This window comes from Odocoileus virginianus, chromosome 16, assembly GCF_023699985.2.
Source record: "Odocoileus virginianus isolate 20LAN1187 ecotype Illinois chromosome 16, Ovbor_1.2, whole genome shotgun sequence".
Taxonomy (NCBI): domain Eukaryota; kingdom Metazoa; phylum Chordata; class Mammalia; order Artiodactyla; family Cervidae; genus Odocoileus; species Odocoileus virginianus.
Genome location: NC_069689.1, coordinates 59253479 through 59274954, shown reverse-complemented (window position 1 = coordinate 59274954; position 21476 = coordinate 59253479). Strand labels below are relative to the sequence as shown.

Genomic DNA, 21476 nt, shown 5'->3' with positions numbered 1-21476 from the left:
GAGAATGTAATATATGCACTTGATACAAAATATGATGATTTCTCTTCAGGAGAAGTTTATGTAATTTGAACTGCTAAATCAAAGAGCATGAACATTTAGAGATACTTTACACTGCTGAATTGTCTTTTACCAGTTTATACTCCTACCAAAAGTGTTGTCTGTTGCTAGTATTTGATAGTTTGATAGGGAAAAAGCTCACTTCTTGCTTGCTTGTGTGACTTGAGTAGTTGTAGCCTCCTCTTTGCCCTTTCGGCGTCTCAAAAGCCTGCTTGTCCTTCAAGGCTCATCTCCAACCCCATCTCCTGCTTGACCCCTCCCACACCTGCTCCCAGCGTGACGAAGAATTCCCCTCTGCCCTGTGGGCTTGTCTGGTCCTTTTCAAACACCCGTAGTTTGCTTGAGAGCATCAGACACTATCTTTCTTATTTGATTTTTAAAAAGATGTATTTTTCATTTATGGCTGTGCTGCGTCTTCGTTGCTGCGTGCTCTTCTCGAGTTGCGGCAAGTGGGGGCTGCTCTGTAGTCGCAGTGCGTGGGTGTCTTGCATCTCTTTTTCTTTGGGATGGTTTTGGTCCCTGCCTCCTGTGCAGTGTTGTGAACCTCCATCCACGGTTCTTAACAGGCACTTTGTCTACTAGGTCTAATCCCTCAAATCTCTTCATAACCTCCATTGGATAATCATATGGGATTTGATTTAGGTCATACCTGAATCATCTAGTGGTTTTCCCTAATTTCTTCAATTCAGGCCTGAATTTTGCAATAAGGAGCTCATGATCAGAGCCATAGTCAGCTCCAGATCTTTTTGATGACTGTATAGAGCTTCTCCATCTTTGGCTGCAAAGAATATAAAATCAATCTGATTTCAGTATTGACCACCTGGTGATGTCCATTTGTAGAGTCGTCTCTCATGTTTTTGGAAGTGGGTGCTTGCTGTGACTAGTGTGTTCTCTTGGCTTGTAATTGCAGTGACTTTTGTTGTTGTGGAACACAGGCTGTGGGCATGTGGGCTCAGTTGCAGCTCCCAGACTCTAGAACACAGGGTCAGTGGTTGTGGTGCACGGGATCAGCTGCCCTGTGGCATGTGGCATCTTTCCAGACCAGGGACCATCTACAGAGAGAAGTATGCCCTCTTCATTTCACAGCTCTTGCCTACCCTTTTAGGAAACTGACAGGCAAAGCCCCTGATTGGCAGGCAGATTCTTTACCACTGAGCCACCAGAGAAGCCCTATCTTTCTTATTTTTTAAAATCTTCTCTTGCATGCAGCATATTTCAGTGTGGGTATTTAGGACTTAGTAAATACTGAGTTAAATTGGAGTCCACCAGAAAGGATTGATGGCTGCAGAAAGTAGGCTCTTAGGAGAGAGAGATACAAAGAATAAAAATGCCCATCAATTAAAGACCATGCAGAGCCCTCTGGAGAATGAATGGTATTTCATTTAGGCAGCCAGCCTTGAAATGCTTTGTTAATAATAACTGACAGTTTCTTATTTTAACCATAGATAGTAGGATCTCCTTAAGCCAGAGTTTTCTTTTAAATGACCCAACTTTCCATTAAAAGTTCTTTTCTTAATAAATTGGGGAAGGGATCCCAGTCTGGTGCTTGTGATGACCTGGAGGAGTGGGATGGGGGAGGGAAGGGAGGTGAGCTGAAGAGGGAAGGGGGTTGTGCGTGTGTGTGTAAAATTATGACTGATTTGTGTTGTTGTACAGCAGAAAACAACACAAAATTGTAAAGCAATTTCCCTCAAAGTAAAAATAAATGAATTTTTAAAAAAAAGTAATTTAGTGTTAGCTACAGTCAGGAAGTTAATGTTTCTTATTTTTACTGCTTTTCCCTTCCCTCCACACCTTGTATTTTTGCCTCGAACTCCTTCAGATCTAGTCTGTCCTTATGGGTGTTTTATTATTATTATTTTAATTGGAGGCTAATTGCCTTACAATGTTGTATTAGTTTCTACCATATAGCATCATGAATCAGTCATAACTGTATATATATCTATCCCCTCACTCTTGAGCCTGTCTCCCTTCTCTCACTCCTCTAGGTCACCACAGAGCACCCAGGCTGAGCTCCATGTGCTGCAGCAGGTCCCTGCTAGCTGTCTGTTTCACACGTGATAGTGTGTATGTGTCAGTGCTGCCTTCTCAGTCCGTCCCACCCTCTCCTTCCCCAGCTGTGTCTACAAGTCTGTGTCTCCATCCCTTCCCTGCAGTTAGTTTTGTCTGTAAAATTTTTCTAGATTCCATATATATGCTTTAATATACTACATTTGTTTTCCTCTTTCTGACCTACTTGGCCCCATAGCAGGCTCAAGGTTCATCTAACTCAGTTCACCTGACTCAAATTCATCCCCTTTTTATGGTTGAGTAATATTCCATTGTGTATGTGTACCACAACTTCTTTATCCATTCGTCTGTCTGTGGACATTTAGGTTGCTTCCATGTCCTGGCTGTTGTAAATAGTGCTGCAGTGAACATTGGGGTACATGTGTCTTTTTCGATTGTGGTTCTCTCAGGGCATATGTATGGCCAGTCATGAGATTGCTGGGTCATATGGTAGTTTTATCCCTGATTTTTAAAGAAATCTCCACGATGTTCTCCACAGGGTCTGTATCAGTTTACATTGCCACCTGTAGTGCAGGAGGGTTCTCTTTTCTGCATCCTCTCCAGCATTTATTGTTTTGTTGACTTTTTAGAGATAGCCATTCTGACTAGTATCAAGTAATACCTTATTGTAGTCTTGATTTGCATTTCTCTAATAATGAGAGCTGTTGAACATCTTTTCATGTACTTATTGGCCATTCATATGTCTTCTTTGGAGAACTCATGGGTGTTTTTTAAACTTTCTTTAAACTTCAGAGCATCATTCACAGATTTGCAGACATAATATTTTTTAAACCAAAGGTTCTTTTCTGTACTTAAAATGTTCATTGCATTTACCTTCTTTCCTACTTCTTCCCAAGTGTACAGCATTCTATTTCCACTTATTTATTTATTTATTTTTTCCTACTGGGATATTTTTGGTGATGCTGAGTAAAACTATGAGAAGGTCCAATAGTGAAACCTTGGGGGAAGACACATTTTCTGTGCCAGACTCTGCTTTACAGTTTTCCTTCCAGGCCTCAGCCAAGACCTTTGAAGCTGCGCCTTCTGGTCTGTTCTTCTCCGCATCTTGGACTGTCTGTGCTGCAGTTAACAGCATTCACAACTACAAAGCTACGTACTTTTCTCATGTAACAAAAAGTCTGGAGGAGGGGTCCTGGGATGGTTAATTCAGCATCCCTGAGGTAGAGCCTGCCTGCCTTCAACCGCAGGGCAGCAGCTCTGTCCTCAGCATCATGTACCACACGATATGGTCTCAGGCAGGAAGGTTCACTCTTTTTTTGTTTGTTTGGCCATGCTGGGTCTTCACTGCTGCATGGGCTTCTCATTGCTGTGGCTTCTCTAGAAGCGTTTGGGCTTCGATAATTGCGGCCCCCCGGTCTCTAAAGCTCAGGCTCAGTAGTTGTGGTGCCTGGGCTTAGTTGCTCCACAGCAGGTGGGATCTTCCCAACCCAGGGGTTGAACCCGTGTCTCCTGCAGTGGCAGGCAGATTCTTTCCCACTGAGTCACCAGTGGGAAGTCCAGAAAGCTTCATTCACTCCTTCAACAAGGAGGAAGCGGTTTCCCACCAGACTGTGTCCCACTGGGGCTTCCCAAGTGGCACTAGTGGTAAAGAACCACTTGCCAGTGCAGGAGATGCAAGAGAGCTGGATTCAATCCCTGGGTCAGGAAGATCCCCTGGAGGGGATCATGGCAACCCACTCCAGTATTCTTGCCTGGAGAATCCCATGGGCAGAGGAGCCTGGCGGGCTACAGTCATGCCTTCCCCATCAGCAGGCTGCCCCGGGGCTCTGGGTGCCTGTGCTCCACAGAGGGCCACGGCATGAAGTACCAGCGGGGAGTGGATGGGGAGGTGCTGTGGAGAAGGCATCCTACAGAGGCCATCTCAGGTGTTCTCCTCTCTTACGTTCAACTCAAACCTCTCTGTCAACTTCCATGGGCCGGGCCTACTAGACGAAGCCCCACAGCCATTTCAGCTTTTCTCTCTTTGTATGAAGTCCTTGAGAAGTCTGACAGCAAATGTCATGGCTTTTCCTGAGTTGTGTCTTCCTGCCTGTGAAGTATCTTGAGTTCCCTGAACCTCAGCCTCCACTGAACCCGACCCAGTTTGCCTTGATCTCCCAGCTGCTGCCCCCACCAGTCCCCCAGCCTCACTGGTCTCCTCCTCCTGTGGGACGTAGTCGCTCACTTCGGTTCTGTTGGGGATGTGGGAGCGGCTTGAACCTGCTGCTGGGGTTTGGGAGCCATTTTATTATTTTTACCTGGAGTTTGTGCCTGGGCCCTTGCGTACTCACCTAACTGGGGCACTGCTAACTGCTGAGGCTGCTGGTGAACTCGGCCATCTGCCCTCTGACCTGACCCCCTCTGCAGTCTCACCTACCAGGGAATCTTCCATCTCAACCACACTGAGCCACTGGCTGTTTCTGAACATGCTGGCTCCAGCCTGCCTTTGCCACGTAACATTTTCTCTTTCTAGAATGCTCCTTTCCTTTTCCTTACTTGGCATAGCCCTGTAGTTCCTTGAGGATTTACCTGAGTAGGCATCACTCTCCTGAACACAGTCAAGAATTTTGCGTCCCCCACTGCCCCCCTGCCGGCAGGTTAATCAGTTACTTCTCAGCCATGCTCTGTACAAGTTTTTGTTGTTAAACATTCACAAAGTGTTGTAATGATTTTTTTTATGTATTTCTGCCCTTCTATATTTATTCTATATTTAGCTTCTGGAAGATAAGATCCATATTTTTATTTCTATAACCTCAGTACTCAGTAAGTTTTAGCCCATAAAAAGTCTCTGTAAATATTTGTTGGGATGAAGGAATGACAGTTTCACATCCAAACCTGCTAATTAAATAGCTAATTTCATATCCTTTTTACAAAAGGAAATCTGTATATCCTAAAAGATTATAAAATACATGAGATACTATTATTGTTACCTGAACATGATTGCCCATTACATTCCTTACTTGGCTGACCAGACCGAGGCCCTGAGATGTAAGTGACTAACCCAAGGCCACATGATGATGAGAGGCAGAACTGGGACCAGACTCCTATGTTTGTCTCTCACATATCTCATTCTCCAGTTTCTTGAATGGGAGTTTGCCAGATAGATGGGACACGGGAGGGGGCGGGCGAGGGGGAGAGATCGTGTAATTATCATCACCCACATGGCTGTCAAAGACTGCCTGTGCCTTCTTTTTCTGTATGCTTTTGGTTACAAGAACTTTGCCCTTTCTCTGCCTCTCTGCTCGCCCAAGTCCAGCCTGCCTCTCCAGACCCAGCCTGATTCTTGCCTCTTCTGCCTTTCTTGATCAAAGGTGCTTTACCCCTTTTCTGAGTTCCCTTAACTGTTTAGCTCGTGAGGCAGTGTAGTGCAGTGCAGGTGTGGGTCTTGGGGTGTTACTCAGCTCTGGTTCCAGGTTCCGTTCCCCCACTTACAGATTAACCTTGGAGTCTGTTTCCAGTCCGTAATTAGGAGTAATGGTAACAGTTCCTATTTCATAGGGTTGATGAGAGTATTGAATTAGAAATTCCTTGGTACGTGGTAAACACCCAGATGTTACAGGCTGTTATTGGTGGTGGTAGCTTGATATAGTAAACCACTGAGGCAGATCACTGTGCTTCTCAAGCTCCAGGTCTTCTTGGGCCTGACTGCTTTACTGCTGAATCAGGAGTTGCCCAGTTTTGTAAGGGGCATATCCTAACCTCCAGGCTACGCTCAAGTACTTGTTGGAGTATTTTTGTGAATAATATTCACTCACAACTGTTGTTCCTTGGTGCCTGCCAGTGCTCTGCCATTTGGAGGTTTGCTTATTTGTGTCAGGGATATTTCGTAGAAAGAAAAAACGTCTCTGTGGTCTGCTGAGAGAAAGAACAGAATGTTTTCTGTTTACTGAACAGCTCCAACCAGCTTTGAGGGTCAGTGTTTATATAGTTCTGAGTCTCTATTGTCAATAATTAAGGAAATGGATTAGAAAAGGCAATTTAATGAAAACTCAGACTGCAGGCAATTTGCATGCATTCACTGGTTTGACACCATGGTGCGGGCTCACCTCGGGTTGTGAAAGGGGCACCCTGAAATTCTCTAAACTTTTCTTGATTAATAACCTGTAGAGGCTGTCCTTAGTATAAAACTTGGATAATTGTGTTGCTTGGATTTTCTCCTTCTTGTAAATGAGAAACCAGGAAAATACAGTGTATTTATTATATACAGGGAACAAAGGTCTTGGAGACAGTAACTTTTAAAAAGAATCCTTAGTAACCTAGCTTTTAAAGACCTAGGCCTCCTTGTTTTATTTCTAAAAGCCAGTGGAATAAGTCCCTCATTTTCTCAGATTTATACAGAAACTAAAACGTGGAAAATTTGGTCTTTAAAGAGGCACGACTTCTAGTTTTATTGGGTTGTTTTATTTTAAAGTTTAAACATTTCAGTGTCTCATGATACTCTCAATTAAAAGGAAGTTCTTGTGAATATCATGTAGTTATTACAAATTGTAACTTAGATCCATATTTGCAAGAAAATTCTGTTTTAAGGGAAACAGAGTGGCAAAAGTTGATTTATGTGTGCATCAGGATATGTGCTCATTTGCTAACATGGAGTACTACTTTAGGTTAATGAGATAGATTTCAGGTCACAGCTTTTTCCCTTTGTATCCTTTCTGTACTGTCTGGATTTTGGAGTAACCATGTATTACTTTAGATTCAAAGAAACTATAAAAGCATTTTCTTTTTGGAGGAAAAAAAGGAAAACTTAAGATTTGAACATGGTAAAGTTAGCCTTTCTTCATACTCCCCTTGAAAATTATCCCAGGCAACTAGGAGGGGGTTGAAAAAAACCCTAGAAATGAAAACTCTGTCTTTGGAGAAATTAGGAGATGTCTGCAACCTCAAACCAGAAAACAAGTGGAAAAAGTTCTTGAAAGATTGGACCAGGGATAGAGAGGAAGTAGAAAACACTCATAGGAAAAGAAAACTCAACTAGCAAATAGCACTTTCCAAGGTGAGGGATACACCCTGGGGTTCAGAACCAAAATGTCTGGTTTGAAAGAGTGGAAGCGACTGTACAGGCTGGTGGCAGGAGCTTTTCCAGATCCAGTTTGATTCCAAGACATAGAGGAGGGTGCACCAAACGAGGACTCACTCCAGTAGTGTTTGTGGGGAGCAGACTGAGCTGTGGGGGCAGGAAGGACAGGACTCTGCTGTGAACAGCACCCACAACCACCTGGGTGGAGGACGAGAAGCTCAAGAATATCTCCCCCCCACCCCGAGTGCCAACATACACCAGAAAAAGAAAGAGTACTCCCATCCCCCTGGACGTGGCTCTGGCTCCTCTCCCAAGTGAACCTTCTTCAAATAACTGAACCAAGATAGATAAAAAAATGGACCAGGTCAGGATCGTGTCAAACATAATTATTTTTTTTAAATGATGAAGAAACATGAAAATACAGAGCTGACGATGAACAACACTCACTAGAGAAGCACTGGCACAGAACAAGTGAAAATTTGACCAAATATTTCACAAATTAAAGAAAAAAGTCAGCTCACTGCTGTGAAGAGTTGGAGCACAAATCAGAAATACAGGAGCGTTGGGAAGAGGTGGCAAGTTGGCAGGCAAAGAAATCTAAATTCAGGAATGTGAAGGAAAAAATGAAAGCCATCTAAGAAGTGAGGGCAGAGTTAAAAGTGACATAAGACAATGTATAGAAAATAGAAGTGAAGTAAATAAGTGAAGTGAAAATAGTTTATAATCTGATAGTTATGAATGAAAAGTACAGAAATTTGCTGAAGGAGGAAAAAAATAGTAGACAAAATAAAAATTTGAAAATGTAAATCATCAAAAGTGCCCAGAAAGGAGAATTTGAATCTGTAGTTTGAAAGGATGCACCGTACCCAGGAAAAATTAGCGGTGAACGGCCAGCCTTGCAGTGCATCCCCGTAAAGTTCCTGAGCTTTACATTCCAAGTCCAATTTCGGGGCTTCCCTGGTGGCTGAGTGGTAAAGAATCCACCTGCCAGTGCAGGAGACGTGGGTTTGATCCCTGGTCCGGAAAGATCCTGTATACTGCAGAGCAACTAAACTCATGCCCCGCAGATGTTGAGCCTGTGCTCTAGAGCCTGGGAGCAGCCCTTACTGAGCCCGTTCACCCTGGGGCCCCTGCTCGGAGACAAGAGAAGCCGCCACGATGAGAAGCCCACACATCGTGATTACAGAGCAGCGCCCACTTACTGCAACTAGAGAAAAGCCTGTGCAGCAATCAACCCAGCACAGTCAAAAAAGAAAAAAGAAAAAATTATTTGGACAACTAGGCCAAAAGATGGACTAATGTATAAAAGGGGAAAATTTGGCTGCTCCTTATAATCAATCAATCTGGGAGAAGACTGACAAAATCCTTAAGAAGGTAAGTTTGACTCAAGGATTTTATATTCACTGAAATTGTATTTTTTAAGAAGACAAGTTTTTAAATAGATGAAATTGAGAAAGAATATTCCCATGAATTCTTCTTGAGGAATCTAGTCAAAGACAAACTTCAGTCCACCAAGTGGTAACTGGAAAAACTCCAGCAAAACAACTGCTATGAGCTCTGTTTACCTGTAGGTTAAAACAAATTTGAAGATCAGTGCAATAGAACAGAAAGTAAAGGTTATATGACCTGACAATACGAAATTCTCTATCTAACCAAATTTGAGAGAAGGGGAAAGAAGATAGTGGTAAGTTTAGAATCTTTTCCCCTCATCTCTAATAGCTGAGGTTCAAAGGGTATCATTTAAAGCTAACAGACAAACTAATAGAGGTGTAGGTATATATTTGAGTACAAAGTTAAACATGCTATAGTGTGATGGATTAAAATAGGATAGTGGAGGGATGGTGCAAGAGAAGAAAATACCTTAATTACAGCATTCTTCATGGGGATACCCTCCAAAGAAAGACGTTTTCCAGCTATTATTAAAAGTAAGTACTAGATTATAAACCTAAATATCAAAATATACACACAAAGGAAAATGAACAGTCTCTGCAAAGGGTAACAGAACTAATTGATGAAACTAAGGCCACAGACTATCGTGTCAGTAAATATAAGTGGAAATTGGAGGTCATCAGTCGAATCACATACTCCACTGATACGGATCCCTAACAGCAGAGGCACTGTGGTGGGAGGGACACAGCTGGACACCCCAGAGAAACCACAAAACTCTCCCTCCTTGAGAGAAAAAAAAGCTTTAAAACTCAGCAGGCTCCTAGAGTGAGAGATGGGCAAATAGTACCAGTCAGGTGAGACCTCCTCTCTGGTCCTATACTCCCTGCCTCAAAGCAGCAGCTGGCAGGGAGGGGAGGCAGTGGGGGGAGAGGGGTGACAGCCGTCCCCTAGAGGCATGCCGCCCACCTGGGCCCTGCTGATGGAGAGACAATCTTCCTCAGACGAAAACTGAAGAGCTGTTAAGCTGCTGGACTGATGGCTTTCTTGTTAAAGTACCTAAACTCTTTTTGAAAGTTAATGCAGTTAATGCGTAACTCAGAAGTGTACAACCTGATGAATTTGGTAAATGTAATAACCAGCATCCCAATCAAGAGCTAGAACATTCCAGGAACCTATGAGGCTTCCTGGTATTCTCTTTCAGTCACCCACTGCCTCCCCCCTCCCCCCCTGCAACTACCTCCCTGCCAAAATATACTATAGGTTAGTTTTGCCCGATTTGAGCTTTATGTAAATAAAGTAGACTGACCATTTTTAATTACTAAATTTAGGCTGTATGAGTGACTTAATGAGTGTACTGGGTTGAGTAGTGTCCTCAGAATGAATGTCCACTGGAACCTCAGACTGTGACTGACTTGAAAATTGTCTTTGCAGGTGTAATTAGTTCATTAAGGTCATACTGGATTATGTGTGCTCAGTCATTTCAGTCGTATCCAACTCTTTGCGACCCTGTGGACTGTAGCCTGCCAGGCTCCTCTGTCCATGGGATTTCCCAGGCAAGAGTACTGAAGTGGGTTGCCATGCCCTCCTCCAGGGGATCTTCCCCACCCAGGGATCAAACCCAGGTCTCTCATGTCTCCTGCATTGGCAGATGGGTTTTTCAACACTAGTGCCACCTGGGACACCCCATATTGGATTTGGGTGGGCCCCAAATCCAATTACTGTTGTCCTTATAAGAAGGCCTTGCCATGGCCAAGGCAGAGATGGGAGTGACACAGCCACAAGCCAAGGACTTCCGGCCACCACCAGAAACTAGGAGAGAGGCGTGAGATGATTTCTCCCTCAGATCCTGCAGAAGGAACCAACCCGGCTCACACCTTGATTTTGGACTTGTAGTCTCCTGAACCATGAGAGAATGCCTTGCTGTTGTTTTAAGCCATCTAGCTTTGTGGTCACTTGTATGGCATTCCTAGGAAACTAACAAAATGCAACTCTAGGATTAAGATAGAAAGGGCAGATCCGGTTCTCCCACCGCCCCCACCATAGGTCCTAGCAGCTTTGACAGGGGGGAGGAGAGTCAGCCGTCAGGCTACTCTGCTTTGCAGAGGGTCTCGGTGAGCCACGGCCTTCAGGCACCTGCCCTGTGCCGTGATACCCTACCCGAGAGGAAGGTCACGAGGGAGGAGCCCAAGAGGAGATCGGGGAGGTTATCAGCTAAACCTAAACCGGCTCCTGCAAAAGTGGAAAGGAAGCCAAAAAAGGCAGTGGGAAAGGATAAGTCTTCAGACAGATAAGTGCAAACAAAAGGAAAAAGAGAAGCAAAGGGAAAACAGGTGGAAGTGGCCAACCAAGAGGCTAAAGAAGACTTACTTGCAAAAAATGGAGAGACTAAAAATGAGGAGAGCCCAGCTTCTGATAAAGCAGAAGAAGCCAAGTCTGACTAATACCACACACCCGGTCCTCTCAGTGGTCCCTGTTTCCCTTCTTGTACAATCCAGAGGAATATTTTTATCAACTGTTTTCTAGATGCAGGTTTTTTAGTAGCTCTAGAAACATTTTTAAAAAGGAGGGAATCCCACCTTATCCCATTTTTTAAGTGTAAATGGTTTTTTTAAGAGGTGAAATCACTTGCTGGTTGCTTATTTTTTGGTACAACCAGAAAATAGTGGGATATTGAATACGGGAGGCTTTGATTGTCTTGGGTATCAGCTTTACATTCCATAGATGGGGGTAGCTTTTATATCCTATAATACAAAGCATACTGAATGGCAGTTTGGAGTCAGTTGTGCATTTAATGTCTTGAACACCTTAAATTACTTCTCTTCCCATATTGTTTTGGTAGTAGTATTTCCTACAGCAAACCACTCACTTCTTGATCTTGGCTCTCCTGGTCAGAATCTTGTTCACCCTATAACATCTTTGGTTGTGGTGGTCCAGTTTTCCTAGCTACTTCTTTAATGTGCTGTCAACGATTGACAGTTTGAGAATGTAGTGTATATGATATTAAAATGTGAATCAGTGGGACTTAGGATGTAACAGCATGTCAATATTTGAAAGTATTGGTACTTAATATCCTGTTAAGGAAAATTTGCTCCAAATTTTAAGCTGTAGAGTCACTGGAATAACTATTAAGAAATACAACTGCAAAAAAAAAAAAAAAGAAAGAAATACAACTGCATGATTTTTTAGATTTTTGGTATGTATGTGAAGAATTGCATACAAATTGAAATATCTGTGTACTGATCCTCAAAACAACCAATAAAATCTCAATTATGAAAGAAAAAAAGAGAGGGAAGAAAATTTTACAAGACTTACCTTTGTTTTGGGCTTCCCTGGTGGCTCAGTGGTAAAGAACCCATCTGCTAATGCAGGAGACAAAAGAGATGGGAGTTTGATCCCTGGGTCGGGAAGATCCCCTGGAGGAGGGTATGGCAATCCACTCTAGTATTCTTGCCTGGGAAATCCCATGGATAAAGGAGCCTGGTGGGCTACAGCCATAGGGTTGCAAAGAGTCGGTCACAACTGAGCGACTGAACAACACAATTCACAGATACAGACATAGACAACTTTTGTTTTAGGTGTAGAGGAAGTACTCTTTCCATTAACAGGTTTAAAGTGGGAAAAAGATTTAAAGTCACTTTTGGTTACCCTGCACAAGACCCTGGCATATTCAGCATACCAGTTGCAGACGCAAACTGTTGGCTCACTGGAATATCAGACTGTCCAGTGTTCACCTCCAGAAGGGCCATAGAGATAAAACTTTTCCCACATTTCTTTCATGCATTTCATTCACTATCAGCTCTTTCTTCTGAATCCCCTTTCCCCAAGCACATTCACCTCTGTGAGTAGATCTTCAGTGACTCCTGTGGGGCCCTGACTTCACAACCACCACACTTCAGATGCCCCGAAGTGATTGCTCTGCCTGGCAGTGCGTAGAGCTAATCCAAGTTAAATGGCAATGAAAACAAAACCACATATTCAGACTTTCTGTTCTTTTCCATTGAAAGTCTTTTTTCAGACTACCTATGGTATGGTAAATTAAGCTAGCCCCACCGTGGATCCCACAGTGACTTTCTCTGAAAAAGTCTTCAGTGTGCTAGGAATCTGGTTTCCCAAAATCCTTCACCCACCTGTTTGCTGAAAACTGTTTGTGAAATATTAATGTAGAATAAATGAAAGCAGCTACTTACAGAAGTGGTCTGCCCTCATTTATTTTCTGAGGCCGATTTATGAATATAATTTCACGTTTCAGATTTATTCCTTATCACTGCCATGTATGTTTGATATTTTAACACTTTTTCACTTTTAAAAAATATTTTTTATTTATTTGGCTGCACCAGGTCTTAGTTGCGGCATGTGGGATCTAGTGCCCTGATCAGGGATAGAACCCAGGCCCTTTGTGGTGGGAGTGCTTAGCCACTGGACCACCAGGAAAGTCCCCTCTAATACTTTTTCTAATAAGTCTTTCTATTGGGAAAATTTTCCTACACTATTAAATCAGTGTGATAAAATTCAAGTTTCATTTACTTTGATATGTAAAGATATTTTGAGTGTATATAGGTACACATTCAAAATTTGTTGTTAGTCTCCAGAATATCTTTGCTTTTATTTATTGATTTGTCTTACACATTTTTCTACTAAGTCACATGGTCACATCCTAACATTTTTATATGAAAATTGTGCCTTTGATTGAAGTAGAGAAAGCTTACTTCCTGTTTTTTTATATCATGCTCTCTTTTGAGACTCCATTATGCATGCTCAAAACCAATGTTATTTTTCACTTATTATATGTTATAATTTAATGCAAAACAATTTTTCAAAAGGAGATCAGGCCCTTTCTATGATACCTAAACAAAACGTGGTTGACAACAGCAGTTCAACTGGAGAGCCAAAATGCCCAGAGCAGCAGCAAGACAAGAATCTAATCAAGCAGAACTTAGTTTGACTGTTGGACTAATTGACAATATACTCACCAATAACAAAACTGAAGATCGGATCGTTGCTTTGCAGACCTTTGAGAGTGAGATGGAGTATACATTCGGCTGGAAAGATCTCAGAGTGAAATTAGAGAGCAGAGGGACTTACCAGGAAGCCTTTCTGGAAACCTAGTCCATCTTGATTTTACTCTTAACATCTGGGATTATTGTTCATCCTTTATTTTCTTAGGTATTTCCTTTAGGAACATTTATTATGGAAACATGGGGCAATATTGGGGATTTCAGTCATTTAGTAACTGAGTTCAGAATTCATTAGTTGATTCAGCAGTTATCAAGCGCTCTACTTTCTTAGGTTCCAGTTTTTTTAAAGTGAATAGAACTCAGAAGCCAGTTTGGTAGGAAAAACAAGTGCATGTAATCCCACTATGATTAAGATAAACCCAGGATGCCTTGTAAACACATCAATGTGTGACACCTCATCCAGATGGAGGTTGGGGCCAGAGGTGTAGGTAGGGTTTCCCCTTGATAGAGTTTAGAAAGATGGGGAGGAATTAGGGGAGAAGAGGAAAAAGTCAGAATGTACCACACTGAATGAGTGACGTGGCCACAGCAAGACACATGGACTTTCAAGGAGTTCTGAGAGGTTGGGGCAGTTGAAGTTCGGGCTTTAAGCACTGCAGGAGCCTTGAAGGCTTTACTTCGGGCAGTGTGGGGCCATTGAAGGATTTTACACATACTGTATTTATGGATCATATGATGTTTCATTCCTTTTGAAACTTAACATTCTGATGTTTTTGTGCTTTGGATTAATATGCATTCCTCACCCCTCCCAGCTCCCACAGTATAGTTTATCTGTTATATTCAGGTAGTCATGACAGAAGGAAGACAGAATTGACATTTTTGGTCTTGATGTTCACAAGACTGTTTAAATGCAATAGATGTGAAATGAGCAGGAAGACATCTTGAAATGTTTTATGTTAGTTCTTTAAGTATTTTTGTACATCCTGTAGAAATGTGTCATTCCCTGTATATTTTCAGGCGCTTGTGAAACTTTAGGAGTATGAATTCATTTTTAGGACTTGTGTGGATGTATTCTCATTATTAATTATTACTGAAGTGCAGAGGAAATGATATCAGCAGATGTGCAGAGCTTTTATTCACACTGAATACACTATTCATTTAGACAAAAAGATCATTTCTCAATTCAAATCGGAATATTCTAATTTAAGGCCTAAATCAGTTGTGTCATAATCTCTATGGAAACAGAGCTTTGTACTGTGTAGTAATTGCATAAGTAACTCATTGCCCCTTGTAGATACACAAATTGCCAATGCAGATGCTTTTTCCATTTTCTCTCAAGAACTCTCTTAAAATAGAAGAGATTTTAGCCAATGACATTTGTTTATGTTTTATAAGGTTTAAAATATCTGTTCAAATTTCCTGCTTACATACATTCTTACAAAATTGTTAAAACTTAAAAAAATTCTTGATGAGCTCACTTTCTTTTCCTGGTTGGAATTCCGACACAGAGGACTGAATTATCCTTCCCAGTTCCTAGCGTATTAACATCATCCGCCTGTGCAAGACTCTCTGCAGTCGGGTTGTCTAGTTTTGTCTCGCTGATCTTCAGGCATTCTTTGTATATTATGGGTATGCATCCTTTCTCAGTTATATGTTTTGTAAATCATTCTGTTACTTAACCTTTTCAGTCTCGGACTAGGGTCTTTTGATGAACAGAACTTCCTAATTTAAAAATCTAATTTATTAACCTTTTTCTTTATGGTTATTACTTTTTAAAAAATAATTTTTATTTATTTTATTATTTATTTATTTGGTCTGTGCCAGATCTGTTGCTGTGTGGGCATTTCTGTAGTTGCAATGAGCGGGGGTTACTATCTAGTTGCAGTGTGCGGGCTTCTCATTGTGGTGGCTTCTCTTGTTTGGAGCACAGGCCCTAGGCACGTGGTCTTCAGCAGTTGAGGCACGTGGGCTCAGTAGCTGTGGCTCCTGGGCTCTAGAGCACAGGCTCAGTAGTTGTGGTGCTTGGACTTGGTTGCTCCACGACTTGTAGGTTCTTCCCAGATCAGGGATCTAACCTGTGTCTCCTGCATTGGCAGGCAGATTCTTTACCACTGAACCACCAGGGAAGCTTGGTTAGTGCTTTTTGTGTTTAAAAATCCTTGTATATTTCCCAAGGTTCCTCTCTTTTTTTGTTGTTTGGTTTGTCTTTATTTGATTCTCCACTCCCTTCCTGCCTACCACAGGTGACCATTCTAATGTATTTACTGTATGTCATTTTGTTTTTATGTATTCTTAGAAAATATGTTTTGTTATGTACTTAAGTATTTTAATTTATATAAATAGTACTGTATTCCAGATCTCATTCTGTTTTCTTTTTTCACTTAGCATATGCTTCTAAGATCTGCGACATTGAACTTCCTGGTGGTCCAGTGGTTGGGACTCTGTGCTTCCACTGCAGGGGGAATGGGTTCAGTCCCTGGCTGGGGAACTAAGATCCTGGTGCAGCAAAACGAAAAAGGGTCTATCATATTACTGTCCCCCAGTTAGATATATCCATATCACTTGTAACTCCTTGCCACTGTATAATCCAGGACAAACATCTTTGCACATATCCCCTAAAGATCTTTGTGAATAGACCCAAAATTCTCACCTCTGGAATGCAGGGTATGCATAGGCAGTTTTGGCTTAACCTTAATAGCTGGTTTCCGAACATCACATCCTCTAAGTGAAAATTTCAAGTAGGAGTCATTTCGTACTATTTCGAATGGGAAAGATTACAATTCATTATAAGTGAACTCAAAACTCTCAACTTATTTCCTAAAGCATAACTGAAACTGACTAAACTACTACACATAAATAAGTCTAGCATATTAAAGTGCAAAATGCTTAAAATAACACCTTCAAATCACCAATGGTTATTAACCAGTAGTTGCTTTGAAGGCACTAATAAGGACCATTTGCCTGCTCCCTGCAACCCCATCACCTGTCAGAGGAAGCAGAGTGGGCCCAGGGAAGATGGTTCTGGGTTGGCCTCTCTGCAGCATTTCAGAGATGCACATCCCCTTAGACACTTCCTACTTCCCAAAATACTTATACAGTTATGACTACTGTCATCTAACAAGTATATTTGGATTGTAATTTGAGACTTCCTGCACGTAATTTTATTCAAAATGTATTGGACTTCTGGTTTCCAGTTCTCTACATAAGGTGTTTGGAAGTCAAACCTCTGACATAACAACTAAAGCTGTGTGTTAATCACTCAGTCGTGGCGCCCGCTGGAGCCTGTTCGCGTTGACTGACCAGAGTCCGCGAATTCAATGCTCCGAGCCTGTCCAGACGGCCCCGATCCCAGATTTTTATCCTTTGAAAACACTAAGAATAATGTCCCTGCATCAGTTTTTACTGGAGCCAATCACCTGTCATGCCAGGAACAGGGATCGTGCCCAGATCGCCCTTAGCCCCAGTAATCACGAAGTCCACATCTATAAGAAGAACGGGGGCCAGTGGGTGGAAGCTCATGAACTCAAGGAACACAGTGGACACATCACAGGTATCGACTGGGCTCCCAAGAGTGACCGCATCGTCACTTGCAGGGCTGACCGCAATGCCTACGTCTGGAGTCAGAAGGTTGGTGTCTGGAAGCCAACCCTGGTGATGCTGAAAATTAACCGAGTGGCCACTTTCGTCAAGTGGTCCCCGCTAGAGAACAAGTTTGCTGTGGGTAGCAGAGCACGACTCATCTCTGTCTGTTACTTCGAGTCTGAAAATGACTGACGGGTGAGCAAGCACATTAAAAAGCCCATCCGCTCCATGGTCCTCAGCTTGGATTGGCAGCCCAACAAAGTCTTGCTGGCCACGGGATCCTGCGACTTCAAATGCAGATTGTTTTCTGCCTACATTAAAAAAGTGGATGAGAAGCCAGCCAGCACGCCCTGGGGCAGCAAGATGCCTTTAGGTCAGCTGATGTCTGAGTTCAGTGGCAGCAGCACCGGCGGCTGGGTGCACGGGGTCAGCTTCTCAGCCAGTGGCAGCCGCCTGGCCTGGGTCAGACACGACAGCACCGTGTCCATTGCCGACGCCTCAAAAAGTGTGCAGGTCTCAACTCTGAAGATGGAGTTCCTGCCCCTCCTGAGTGTGTCGTTCGTCTCAGAGAACAGCGTTGTGGCTGCTGGCCACGATTGCTGCCCCATGCTCTTTAACTACGACGACTGCGGCTGCTTGACCTTTGTCTCCAGGCTGGACATCCCTAAACAGAGCATCCAGCGCAACATGTCGGCCATGGAGCGCTTCCGCAGCATGGACAAGCGGGCCACGACCGAGGACCGCAACACGGCGCTGGAGACGCTGCACCAGAATAGCATCACCCAAGTGTCTATGAGGTGAACAGGCAAGATTGTCGCAAATTTTGCACTACCGGCATTGACGGAGCCATGACCATTTGGGATTTCAAGACCTTAGAGTCTTCCATCCAGGGTCTTCGGATAATGTGAAGCTGAGTGAGCATCCGGACCCAGCATGAGGACGGACCGGCTGTGCCGGGGCAGCTCTGCCATTTGCACGCCGAGGGGAGCCCACTGCCAGCAAACACTGAAGATGCACATGGCGCAAACCTCCTTGTGTGTTTTGTTTGAACATAATTGGTGAAAGTGTTGGTTTTTTTAAAGCAGCAGTGATTTGGGATTTGTTTGGGGGGTTGTTTTGTTTTGTTTTGCAATTTCATTCCATTCTTGACCAAAGCTTCTCTTTAAGTAGTTTATTACGGAACGTTGTCAACACTAACTTAAAGGAAAGGGTGGGGAGGTATGTAAATTGTCTGCTGAAAAAAATTAAATAAAAACACTGAATACGTTAAAAAAAAAATCACTCAGTCATGTCCAACTCTTTGCAACCCCTAGCCTGCCAGGCCCCTCTGTCCATGGAATTCTCCAGGCAAGAACACTGGAGTGGGTTGCTATTCCCTTCTTTAGGGGATCTTTCTGACCAGGGATCAAACCTGGGTCTCCTGCATTGCAGACAGATTCTTTACCATCTGAGCCACCCAGGGAAGCATTTAACGAGTAAATCTGAACAGAGGTACTACGTATGATGGAGACAGCAACTCTCCTAGAAGATGTAACATTCTTAATATGTATGCTGCCAGCAACAGAGCATCAGACTGCATCAGACAAAAACCAGGAGAACTGCAAGGAGAGAGAGTGGATTAACATAGTAGGGAACTTCAGCACCAATCTTTTGGAAATGGACAAATCTAGCAGGCAAAAATCTATGTAATGACATAGTTGAACTCAATAGTGTGTGTTCAGTCATGTCCAACTCTTTGCGACTCCATGAACTGCATGTAGCCTGCCAGCCTGCTCTGTCCATGGGATTTTTCCAGGCAAGAATTCTGGAGTCTGTTGCCATTTCTTTCTCCAGGGGATTTTCCTGACCCAGGGATTGAACTCATGTCCCCTTCATTAACAGGCAGATTCTTTACTACTGTGCCACCTGAGAAGCCCTGAACTCAATAGGACCATCAGTCAATTGGATAAAATTGATATCTATTGACTACTTCATCCAGCAGTATCAGAATACACATTTTTCTTAAGCTCATATGGAATACTTATTGTAGTCCTAACTACATTCTGGGCCACAACATCTTAACAGATTTAAAAGACTAGAAATCAAACAATGTCTGGCCTCTAACCATGGTGGAATTAAACTAGAAATGAATAACATAAACGTAGCTGGAAAATCCTCAAATAATTGGAGATTAAATAATATACTTTTAAGTAATACATGGGTCAAAGAAGAAATTTCGAGAGAAATTTTCAAATATTTTGAGCTGAATGAGAATGATAATGTAATTTATCAAAATCTGTGGGCTTCAGCAAAAGCAGTGCATGGAGAAAAATTTGTGGCATTGAACGCACATGTTGGAAAAGAAGAAAGAGCTAAAATGAGTAATCTAAACTTAGAGGAAAAGAAGCACAAATTAAATCCAAAGTTAGCCAAAGAAAAAAAACAATAAGAATTAGTATATTCTTTGCAGGTGAAGATGGAGAAGCTCTTGACAATCAGCAAAAACAAGACCTGGAGCTGACTGTGGCTCAGATCATCAGCTCCTTATTGCAAAATGTAGGCTTAAATTGAAGAAAATAGGGAAAACCACTAGACCTTTCGGGTATGACCTAAATGAAATCCCTAATTATTATATAGTGGAGGTGACAAATAGATTCAAGTGATTAGACATGGTAGACAGAGTGCCTGAAGAACTATAAGCAGAGGTTTGTAACATTGGACAGGAGGTGGTGACCAAAACCATCCCCGAGAAAAAGAAATACAAGAAGGCAAAGTGGTTGTCTGAGGAGGCCCTGCAAATAGGTGAGGAAAGAAGAGAAGCTAAAGGCAAAAGAGAAAGGGAAAGATACACCTAACTGAATGCAGAGTTCCAGAGAATAGCAGGGAGAGATAAGAAAGCCTTCTTAAGTGAACAATGCAATGAAATAGAGGAAAACAATAGAGTGGGAAAGACTAGAGATCTCTTCAAGAAAATGGCGATAGCCAGGGAACATTTCACACAAAGATGGGCACAATAAAGGACAGAAATGGCAAGCACCTAACAGAAACAGAAGATATTAAGAAGAGGTGGCAAGAATGCACAGAAGAACTATACAAAAAAGGTCTTAATGACCTGGATAACCACAATGGTGTGGTCACTCACCTAGAGCCAGACATCCTGAGTGTGAAGTCAAGTGGGCCTTAGGAAGTATTACTATGAACAAAGCTAGTGGAGGTGATGGAATTCCAGCTGAGCTATTTCAGATCCTAAAAGATGATGCTGTTAAAGTGCTGCGTTCAATATGCTAGCAAATTGAAGAACTCAGTAGTGGCCACAGGACTGGAAGAGCCCAGTTTTCATTCCAGTCCCAAAGAAAGGCAATGCCAAAGAATGTTTAAACTACCGACAATTGCACTCATTTCACATGCTAGCAAGGTAATGATCAAAATCCTTTAATCTAGGCTTTAACAGTATGAGAACTAAGAATTTCCATATGTACAAGCTGGGTTTAGAAAGGCAGAGGAACCAGAGATCAAATTGCCAACATACATTGAATTGTAGAAAAAACAAGGGAATTCCAAAAATATATCTTCTTCTTCATTCACCATGCTGAAGCCTTTGACTATGTGCATCACAACAAACTGTGAAAAAGTCTTAAAGAGAAGGGAATACCAGACCACCTTACCTGCCTCCTAGAAACCTGTATGCAGGTCAAGAGCAACAGTTAGAATCAGACATAGAACAATGGACAGGTTCCAAATTGGGAAAAGAGTATATCAAGGCTGTATATTGTCACCCTGCTTATTTAACTTACATGCAGAGTACATCATGCTAAATGCCAGACTGGAAGACTCACAAGCTGGAATCAAGATTGCTGGGAGAAATACCAACAACCTCAGATATGCAGATAATATCACTCTAATGGCAGAAAGCCAAAAGGAACTGAAGAGCCTCTTGATGAGGGTGAAAGAGGAAAGTGAAAAAGCTGGCTTAAAGCTCAACATTCAGAAAACTAAGATCATGGCATCGAGTCCCATCACTTCACAGCAAATGAATGGGGAAATAATGGAAACCCAGTGACATTTTATTTTCTGGGGTTCCAAAATCACTGCGGATGGTGACTGCAGCCACGGAATTAAAAGCCATTTGCTCCTTGGAAGAAAATCTATGACAAACTTAGACAGCATATTATAAAGCAGAGCTATCACTTTGCCAACAAAGGTCCCTATGGTCAAAGCTTTGGTTTTTCCAGTACTCATGTACAGATGTGAGAGCTGGACCATAAAGAAAGCTGAGTGCTAAAGAATTGATGCCTTCAAATTGTGATGCTGGAGAAGACTCTTGAGAGTCCCTTGGGCAGCAAGGAGATCAAACTAGTTAATCCTAAAGGAAATCAGTCCTGAATATTCATTGGAAAGATTGATGTTGAAGCTGAACCTCCAATACTTTGATGCAGTACCTTACATGG

At 42.4% G+C, this 21476-nt stretch overlaps 1 protein-coding gene and 1 pseudogene across 4 annotated transcripts in view; both read left to right on the top strand.

Annotated features, from left to right (window-relative positions):
- Positions 1-21476, top strand: part of PDE8A (phosphodiesterase 8A) — a 151319-nt gene that overhangs the window by 44583 nt on the left and 85260 nt on the right. The gene's annotated exons all lie outside the window — the stretch shown is intronic.
- Positions 16889-20080, top strand: LOC110138285 (actin-related protein 2/3 complex subunit 1A pseudogene; annotated as a pseudogene).